The 10419-nt window shown below is 48.8% G+C and overlaps 1 protein-coding gene across 1 annotated transcript in view; it reads left to right on the top strand.

The window, feature by feature from the left end:
- The first annotated feature begins 528 nt into the window (after positions 1–528).
- The window catches only part of EBF3 (EBF transcription factor 3), a 178158-nt gene continuing 168267 nt past the window's right edge, over positions 529–10419 (top strand). The window contains exon 1 of the mRNA XM_060274828.1: positions 529–612. The gene's annotated coding sequence lies outside the window, so the exon portion shown is untranslated. The remainder of the gene's footprint in view (positions 613–10419) is intronic.

Below are 10419 nucleotides of genomic sequence, written 5' to 3'. Positions count from 1 at the left end.
GACCCTTTGGTGAAAAGGTGTTAAACCCAGCTTGGCTCGGCGGCGCCCGGCCGCCGCCTCTTCTTCCCCCCTCTGGCCAGCCGCCAATGGTTTGGATATGCCACCTCTGCGAAGTGCAACTCCCCACCTTTGCCCGAGGTGGCCTCTCGAGGGGAGCGACCCACATCCGAGGACGCAGCCGCGCTCTGCCTGCCTCTTCCCATCCCTTTCGCCCGCTGCCTGACTGCTGGTTTGCGCCTTCCTCCAGGACAAGCTCTCTCTCCCACCAAACTTTCTTCAAGACTGTTGCTCGCTTTACCCCCCCCCCCCAACTCCGGACTCCCTTCCTTCTAGCCAGCCAGCCTCCCTCCTCCTCCTCCTTCCCCAAGTCCCATTCGCTTGTCGCTCCCCCCTCCCTCCCGTTTCAACCAGGGGGGGCGCTTGCGCACTGCTGCGCTCTCTCACATCCCTTTGCCCCGTAGAGCTTTCCTGAGATTGTCGTCGGGTAAGTAATGTATTAAATAGCCCAGATCACACACACTCCTCAAGCCTAGCTTTCCGTCCACAATAAACACTCCTAGCCTCCTTTGTGAACCCAAACAAACCTGTCTATTGCCTAATTAGCCGTGAAAGGTAAGCGATTGGGTTTTGCGAGTCCCATTACTACCAGCATTTCACTCGCTTGCTTGCTTCATCCCCCCCCCTCACTTCTCTTTCTCTTCCTCCCTTTCCTTTCTCTCCGAGGGGGTCCTCCAGTCTCAGGTGTGTGTGTGTGTGGTCCTGATTCTGGAAAGAGACAAAGTTGCCCGAGGGATGGGGGGGGTGCAGCTGGGTTGGTAACTCGGCACAAGGGAGGAGGGAGAAAGGAAAGAAAGAAAGCCACTCTCGCTTCCTTGCTGCTCTTGCGCTGACTCCAATTAGGCGAGGGGGCAGATTGATCAGGCAGGGCAGCGCGCCTGATGTTGCTGTCAATTTCACTTGATCCGCAATTGGCTCTATGCATCAAAGGGGTCTGAGGACAAGAGGCGTCCTAAGCCACCGCTTGACAGAAGCTCCTTTTGCCACTCAGCCAGCGGTTTTGTCCTTTTACGCACCGTGTGGGGTTTTCCTCCGTCCATGTAACTTCGGGTGGATTACTTGCGGGCTTGTGCATATCTGTGTGTGCCTGCGCGCGCGCGCTCGCCTATTTGTTGGAAGGTTGTCAGAAAGTTCTGTTTTGTGTTGCCGTTTTGGTACCCCTGTTGGGATCCGAAAAGGAATGTTGGCGCTGCTCGTGTTGTTTCGGGGGAGTTGGGAAGGTGATTTGGCTTGAAAGGTGTAACTTTGTTTTCCAACCAAATTATAGCGCCAGAGTGAAGCACTTTTAAGGGTCTGGCAACGCCAAAGGTGCTTCAACTGAAAAAACACGGTGGAAGCAATTAAAACTCCTCCTTTCGGATTAACAACCAAAAATTGATCGATCTGTCAGGAATACTGTTGATTTATGAAAGGTGCTTATTTCCTTGGTATGGAGAATTTTATGTTCTCTAGGTGAAACTGAGTTCACCCAGCTCCACAGTAGATTGATGTTTTAATAAAAATAAATAAAGAGAAAAAGCTCGCCTGGCCTTTGGGGACATCAACTCTCAAATCGCAGTTAGACTAACAAATCAAATTGTATTATTTTTACATTTCATACCTTTTAATCTAATGTCTAAAAATGGCAACGATTTTCTTATGCGGAAAGTGTTGAAGTGGTTGTTTTGTGCGCCTTTCTTTTCTTTTTCTTTAATATTGCGCTCTTAAAAGTTCAAATAACAAAGCAATCAATGTTTCATAAGCAAAATCGCACGGAGAAATAGCTGGGTAATTTTGATAAGTGACTTAAACAGCAATCAAGATCTAAAGAAGGATCTAATATGAGCAAACGCCAGGGATTTGCCATGGAAACGCAAAGCGTCCTCTAGGTGGCAGACTGCACCCGCTATTCAACCTTTACAAACTCTTTTCTTTTTTAATTGTCTCCCCCCCTTTTCTCCTCTCCCCCCCCCTTCCTTAAAGCCAAAGGGAAATTTGGGTTGCGAGGAAGGATGTGTGTGTGTGTGTGTGTGTGTGTGGAAGAGGGGATGAATCCCGGCACTTGTTGTTTACCCAACACAATCTGCGTTTATTTCTCAGACCAAAATAAGCTTTGAAACACAGCAAGCCGCACTTTTCAGGGTGAAGAGCGGAGTTAAAATTAACCCTTCGGTTAACAGCTGAAGTGTGTACTTGTGCGTTTCAAAGGAGAATGAGGGAGGGGGATTCCAAGTGTCCCACTTGAAAGGGAGAGAGGAGATTGATCAAGCATATGCAAATCAAGAGCCACGCTAAACGCGCGCCAGAGAAATCTTGCCCCTAACAGTTATAAGGAAGGAAAGTTTAAATATCTACCATAAATCACTTTTTTGGGGGGCGGTGTGGGACAGTTCATCCTTTCATCTACCAAGGCAGCTTGCACAGCGCTGGCGCAGCTGAAAGCAGCACAAATGCACGCGGACAGCCAGTTCTTCTCCCCCCTCGTCGTCGTCCTCCGCCCCCCCCCCTTTGCAATGTAAATTTCAGCGGGACAAATTGCTTATTAATAGTCTAGAAGAGGAGCCCGTTTCTTTCTTTCTTCTTTTCTTTCTCTGTTTTTTATTTCTGCATGGCCCCTAGCTACGCTCTGGGCAGCCCAACCGCCCAGCAGTTCTCTCCTCATTTCAATATACTAAAGAAAATGCAAATCACCCGCGTGCGACACACACACTCGCACGCATGCCCTTCCCTCTTCCTCTCTCTCTTTTTTTTAATGCCAAAGTTAAATTAGCAACAACTTTAAGTGACTTGATTAACATGGCACAATGTACGAAGCGGGGGCGGCGGGAGGGAAATGAGCAAGTGTTCTTGCTTACAAACCGTACTCTTTTTAAGAGTAACAGCATTCCGTGTTTATTATTGTTATCCCGATTCTCTTCCTGGGTTAGATCGAAAATCCCAGTGCAACAAACAAATGACATCTCGCCCAGCTAAACTGTCCAGGAGCCATCAAAAAGCCTCTCTTAATAGGCTGGTCCGGGGAAGTCTGTCATGTAACTTTGCTCGGTGGTGGACCAGCTTTTAAGGCTTTAATTATTGAAAAGGACGCGCAATCGTGGGCTTAGGCTACGGGGGGGGGAGAGAGGGGGGGAGAGAGAGAAGCCCCGAGAGAATGGGGGGGTCCTTGTTTCTCCACTGCTTTGCAAGATTGCGGAGTGGGGTGCGGGACACGTTAGAGAGTCTCCTTGGCCCTGGGAGTATCTGAGCATGGCCGGCTCTCTCACCGCAGTTGAACTGCTGCTGGAGGAACCTCTATCCAAATGCTCCACTTCCTTTACGCTCGACAGGGAAAAGTCGACAGGGAAAAGGTAGTCGCCGAAAAATTGTGCCTGTCGGCTCTGGAGCATTGTATCCTCTCTGCAATCTTGGAAATAACTGGGAACTGGAGGTGTCGCACCCTCCCCGCTCCCAAATTTGGCGAAATCGCCTTCAAGAGCGCACCGTGTTTTTGAAGGAAATGTGCCCCGAGTCCCACCCAGCTCTGGTCCTCGGCAGGACAAGGGTGCGTGCGCGTGCGCGTGCGCGAGTGCACCGGTTCCCCAAGCACATTAGGTTAGACTCCGGGAAAGAGCAGGAAAGAGTTAAACTCTCTATTATTCAGGCGAGGTCTTGTTAGGCTGTAATCTGCATTTTCTAACTACTGTGTAATAAAAAAAGTGAGAAGTTTGGAGACACCTTTCTTGATTATACCTTTGGCGATACTTTAGGTTTTACATTTAATTTGCATTTTGTTCTTAGTGAATATTGAAGTCTTGAGTGGAGGATTGAATTTTATTAGGACATCTGGACTGACAATATCAAATCAGACACCAGCGTCCCAAAGCATGCTAAAATTTCAGAGTTAATTAGAACGAAGTGTGTTTAATTAAAGCCAATTATAATATCTGAAATGATCGGATCGATCCTTGTTTGTTCAGTCGGAGTCGGTGGAGATTTTGATGGTAGGATAATGAAGACGGGTCGGCTCGCAAACTTCTTTGCAGGGAAGGGAGGTGGCATTTTGTTTTTGTTTTCTTTTGTTTACGAATAAACACAGGCCCGGCGGCTCAGGGAAAGGGAGAGGACAACAAAGGACCATTTAAATAAATGCCGACGAACTCTCTGGCTTTGCGTTTCCTGGAACCGCTGGAGGTCTTTAGGAAACTATGCGCTTTCTCGACCCCTAAAAATCTGCGAAACTTCCTCCCTTGCCCGATCGTGCCTTCTTCCAGGAACAATCCCCGTCGCCGCCGCCAGCCCGCCAGCCCTCTCCCCCCCTCCCTATATTGGATTGCTCTTTTTTTTCCTCTTTCCCCTGCAGCCTTCATTCATTCATCGCAAAGAGAAAGTCTTCCGGGCAAACAACGTCCTTCCAATTTGACGTGCTTTTTCTCCCTCTCTCTCTCCTTGAGGTTTGCTTAGTTTAAATCAATGCTTCTGGTCTTTATTCTCCGCTCCGTTCCCCAATCCTTTCCCAGACACGGAAGCGTCCTATCCTGTCCCTCTAAACTAAAGGAAGACTCTTTCAAGCCCCAAATGTGACGGACGTTCCCCTGGTTTCTTCTTCCAGCTGAACGCGCTTCCCGTGGTTACTTTCCACACTGACTGTTACCTTCGCTCCGGAATCCCCGCCCCCCCCCTCTCACTCTCACTCCGGTTGCCAGAGCTCCCCTCCTGCTCCGAGAGCCTCTTTACTATCAAGTAGCGGCACCCTCCCGTCTTTTCCCCGTTTTTTGTCTACTTGGGAAGGTTGTTCCAGGCTAACCATCTCGGTGCCGTTTCACCCGCGTTTAGTTTCCCAAGGTGGATGCCCTGGTTGCAGATGCCAAACTAAGGAGGGAGTTCGTTGGGAGAAGGTGGGAAGAGAAAACTATCGCTTCCTCTTAAATCTGAAACGTCGCGTTTATACTCAGCGGATCCGAGAGGCCTAAGAAACTTCAGAGCAGCCTCCCGAGTGGAGAAAGCTGTTTCTCACCACTGCCACTCAAAAGAGGGGCAAATGAAGCGCAATAAGACCATGGAATGTAGAAAGGGAGGGAGAGAGGCAGAGAGCGAGAGAGATGCTACTTTTTGTCCCCTCGACTGACGATCTCAATCTTATTTGCGCTGAAAATCTCGTCTCCCCACCCAAGGAGGCGCTGTTCGTCAAACTTCAGCACCGCCGGGCGGCAAAGAGACGCTAGAATTTCTTTACTTAGAGAATTATATCTCTTTATTCAGGGAGATTTTGGTCTATGTGTGTTTCGTGAAACTCGCCTAATAATAGAGTTAAAAAGGTCTTTTCTCAGCGCTCCCGCCCCTCACCATCCCCAGTCTTTGCAATCTAACCAAAAGGAGGTAGGCGGGGATGAGAAAGGAAATCATCAAAGCAGCTCGTTCACAGAAAGAGAAGGGGGGGGGGACCTTGTTGCTACAAAACTTACGTTTTGCTCCAGTTAACCAGCGCGTTATTGTCCGCCTCACCTCCTTAAGACACTACGAAGAAAAAGCTTAGACGTGGTTTCGTCTCCCCACGCCGGTTTGAACAGCTAGTTAAGATCCCCCTCCAATTTGATGCTGTTTGTTTGTTTGGTATACTGTACATAGCACCCGCCTTGCGCTTGGCAGCTGTGAATGCTAACCTGAATGAAGCCAATCGAAGTCAATACCATATTTTGCCTGGTTTTGTATGGGAGGGCTAGGAAGGCGAAGCGGGGCATTCCCAAGACCGTGCTGGCGTTCACACGTGCCTGTCCGGAGTCTCGCTCCGGACCTAGAAGCGAACTCTGCACCAGAGCCTGGCAGGTGGCTTTGCACAGGTGTGTGTGTGTGAGAGAGTGTGTGTGTGTGTGTGTGTGTGTGTGTGTGTGTGAATGAGAGAGAGAGAGAGAGAGATTTCCAATTCCTACACTGCCACTCGCCGCTGTAACTTTGCCCTTTTGGCGCCTGGGATCTGTTTGGGGAAGGAAACGGTGGTGGATTGGATTCGGGAGGGAATCAAAGTCCAGACGAGGAGGGTGGTCCAATTCCTTCCAGGTCCAGGTGTTGGGCTCGCCTGCCTCTCAGTTGGACGGTCACCGGAAAGATGGGCCGCTGCCAACCTCTGATCTGCCGCTGCCTCTGCTGCAGTAGCAAAAAGAGCACAGGGCGGCTTGGAGCCAGAGCTGGATGCTGTGGAATTAGGTCCCCTCGCCCAAATCCCTCTGCACTGACCCCAAAGTGCCGGCCTTGGCAGGAGAAGGATCTTTCAAAGAGTCTCTAGAGCAAGCTTCTTTCTCTAAACAAAAAAAAAACAAAAAACAAAAAAAAAACCAAAACAAAAAACCCACCACCAATGCCCAGTTATTTATGCTGGCGGAAACCTTCGGCACATCCCAGGCGCGCGCCCAAATCGCGTTTACCCTATGAATCTTGCTGTACAAGCAGCACAATCCGGAGACAGGACCTCCGAAGAGCGCGCCCCGCGCCCCGAAATACTAGCCACCGACCTGGGAAATTAGTCGACCCTTGGCACCCCCAGTGTCACTCCCGCAACACACACACTCCCAACCCAAATTGTTCCGGGAGAGCCTTGTCAAGTTTAAACAAATAGCTGAACTACAAATGTGCAGCTCTTCGAGAAGCGAAGAAACAAGAGTTTGCTGAGATTTGTTTCGGTGAAGCCGGGCGTAAATTACTCCGAGTGGAACCGAACACGTCCTTAATCAATGGCGCCTGAAAAACACTAAAAATGAAATATGGGTGTTGGCAAGTTGGCTTCGATTCTTCGCTTGGCCATCCGAAATAAAATAATACTCGTTCGAATAATAAGAATGGACAGAAGGGGGGAAATTAAACACGAGAGCGCGCGTGCGCGCGTGTGTATCGTGGTTGGCGTGACCACAAGCTGATGGCACCGTTCCTTCTCACTGAACTTTTCCTCCCTCCAAAGTTTCTTTGGCAAAAGTGGAAACTTGCACTCAGGGGCGCATAAACACACCAAATTGGAGTGGGGGGGAAGTAGAGGGGGGGACAACGAACAGCGTGGAACATGAGCACCAGGCAAAATAAACAGGGAATACACGTGGGAAAATTTGGAAGGTTTGAACCACTGAGGTGTAACAGTTCTTTCTTATTCAGGGTGGTGGCAGGGAAATAATAAGTGAAGTGTTTGCGATAATAGTCTCGGGAGAATCATCCCAAAGGAGAGAGAGAGCGCGCAAGTGTGTGTGTGCGTGTGTAAGAAAGTGTGTATAAACACGTGCGCACACAAACACGCGTATATGTGTATACACGCGCGCGCACTCCGAGGCCGGGCAAATTATCAATTTGAATCTGTGGGATCCGTGTAAGGTGTGCGATTATGGGTCATTATGCTGTGTGGTGTTAGAGAACACAGAAAGGGAGGGGGAGAAAGGTTGAGATCTTAAACATGATTTATGGTAGACTCTGCGATTCCTTTTCTCAGGCTTTTAACAGACGGGAGCTGTACAATGGAACATGTTGAAAGGCCAGATCGGACGTGTCCTCCCCCCCCACACCTCTCACACCCGGCTTCCTCCCTCCCCCGCCACCCTTGTAAGGGGGTTGGGTGCGGAGAAAGAGGAGCCTTAGGTGGTGGTTTAAAGCCCAGGCAAGGCTCTGTCCCTTTAAGGTCACTGCATGCTCTGGTATGATGATGTTTAGAAGGACAGCTGGGCAATGGCCATCTGACTGACTTCGGCTTGACATCTGGGAGCCCACTGGTGTGTGGCACGCGAATCGCTTGATGTCGCTATTTAAATGCAAATTTGTGGGGGGATCATTGAAGCCTCACCCCGTAAATTCACACAAAAGGAACACTTCACACACTCCGAGGAGGAGGAGGAGGAGGTCGTTACTTCGGGAGGTCTTGGCTGCAACATGCAAATCTCATTCAAATCCGCAGCACATTCTGCATGACTAACTTTGCTAAGGTCAAGACTTTTGGGGGAGTGTGGAGGAGGAGAAGGAGGAGGAGGGGATGGCTGCCTGCCTGCCTGTGGCCGGGCTACCAACTCAGCTGCGTCTTGGTCAGTTCCTGGGCTCTCTCATTTAAGGGCGAGCACCTCCCCACTGCTTAGGTTGTGACCAGGCCTGTCTGGTCCTCCCCGAGGTTGCAAACGTTTCAAAAGGAAAGTTTCACCATCCGCAGCAGAAGGGCGTATCGCCTGCTTCCCCCTGGTGCTTTGTGTCCCCGTGAACTTCACCTTCTTTGGCAGGACAGCGCTTCGCCGGGGGCTCGCAGCCAGCCTCGCCCCGGCCACCTCCCTCCCTGCCACCTCCTCCCCTTATATTTGGGATAAGAGAAGCCCCCCGTTTTATGAGGGAAACACTGATTTCCCCCAAGTATTATGCGGGCGCTCTTACAAACAGCTCTCCGCTTCTTGCTAAGCAGCCCCCCCACCCGGACAAGAGGAATCGCCCCGTCCTTTTGCTCTCTACCCCCGGGGTGGGGTGGGGGGCAAAGGCGGGGTGTTTTTTCCCTGCCCCTCGACAGGGTAGAAAACTTGAGCTTAAGGTGCTCGAAAGCAAGCAGACAAAAACAGGATCCCTGTGTGTACACACACACACACACACACACACACACAGGATCCAAACCAAGGAAGTATTTTTTTCTCCTTCCCTTTCCATCTCTGCGCTTTGCTCCTCGAATGTGGCTTGGAGCCAGAGGTGAAAGAGAGAAGGGGAAGGAGAAAGAAAGAAAGAAAGTTGGTGAATGATAAAGACCGTATTTTCCACGCTTTGGGTGCAGGACCAGATGATCTAGAAAATGAGCTGAAATAGATTCAGCCTCAGAGTCTGATGTGAAGAGCAGCTGACTCCCCTGTTTCTGGCCAGATGGCTTCTGAACACAGATTTGCATTCATTTTCGCTTAATATCGTCCAAAATAGCGGGGCAGCTGCATTTGTTGTCAAAAAGGTTTAAAACTCCCCTTTCTTTCTAGGGCAGGATCGTTACCTTATGTGATGGGGGGGGGCTTATGCAACTTTCACCCCCCTCTCACCCACGCACACACCTCCCTCCTACTCCCCCTCCCGCTTTAGTCAACAGTATCAGATTTAAAAGGATTTGTTTTAAAACCATCTAATTTGGTAATCAGATTTAAATCGCCTTGGCGCGTGTAATCTGAATTAAAGATACTGTAAATGGTTTGAAGCATGGTGCTTTTTGTTAGTGCAGGCAAAAGGAGCAACTTTAACCTTCTTCGGGTATATTTTTATCAGATTGGTCCTGATCAGATATTTAACCCACGGTGGGAAAGTATCTTTTAAAAAAAGAGATAGCCGGGAGAGGCAATAGTATTTTGTCCATAATGACTCCAAGAAGCTTTTATCGTCTAAATATACTGTACAAAACACACAGAAAAGGAGACTGAAAAAGAAAATGAGACATTTATTTTTCTGTCGTCCCCCCACTTGTTTTGTAACTTTAGTTCTCCTTGCAAGACGAGCTCAGAAGAGGTGTGACATCTTTCAATCTACCCCACGGTACCCACTGATTATTATTATGGAGTCTGGACCCCCCCTTTAATTTATCGTGAATAGTTTCTATACACTTTGATTTAAGGTTATTAACATTCTATAGACAGTGGCATCTTTAATATGTGGCGATCGCTTCTAAAGACTAATCTCATTACCCTCAAATAGTCATAAAATATGATTTTATTATACTTACGTATTTAATTAGACGGCCAGCAATGTAATGGATTTTGAGATCGGGTAGAGCAACAGCTTTGATAATTCACTTATCTTTAGCAATAGTCATTAACCCCCAACACCAGCAAAATAGATTGCTTTCTAACACATATTTCCGCGCACCCCCCCTCACCAGGGGTCCCTTGGTAACACAAATCGGACTTCGATTTTCACCGATTAATTAAAATATTAACGTACATACCCCTGCCAATTCACATAAAAGGAAGTCCTAACCCACCCAAGATGGGGGAAGGTATATATATTCAACAAGGGTATATTCAATACCCTTGTTGGGCTCATATGTACACACAATCAAACTGGGGGGGGAGCGGAGGAGGGGATCTGCTGCGTCTCTGCAGAAGAGTATCCGGGACACCCCTTTGTCTATACCCAAGGTCTCCTCCTTGCGAAAAAGCAACTGCCCTTTTGAAAACCCTGCGCCCTATCTCTTTCTTCCCCCTTTCTTTCCAGGAATAATTCACCTCGTGCTGTCAGTGTGTGTCTCCCATCTCACAAGTAATTAGCCATTTCACTCTTAACTCCAATAATCCTACAGTTCTAGCACTTTTGAATGCTCATCTCCCCATTGCCTTTACCTCTCTGAACGCACAAAAAATACACGCACACAGCTCTAATGATTCCTCGAAACCAAAGTTTCAAAGATGCTGTGATCTGCCTTTCCTAACCTGT

Source organism: Zootoca vivipara, chromosome 5 (assembly GCF_963506605.1).
Source record: "Zootoca vivipara chromosome 5, rZooViv1.1, whole genome shotgun sequence".
In the NCBI taxonomy this organism is placed as follows: Eukaryota; Metazoa; Chordata; class Lepidosauria; order Squamata; family Lacertidae; genus Zootoca; species Zootoca vivipara.
The sequence above is the reverse complement of the archived record's forward strand: the minus strand, read 5'-3'. Positions and strand labels throughout refer to the sequence as shown.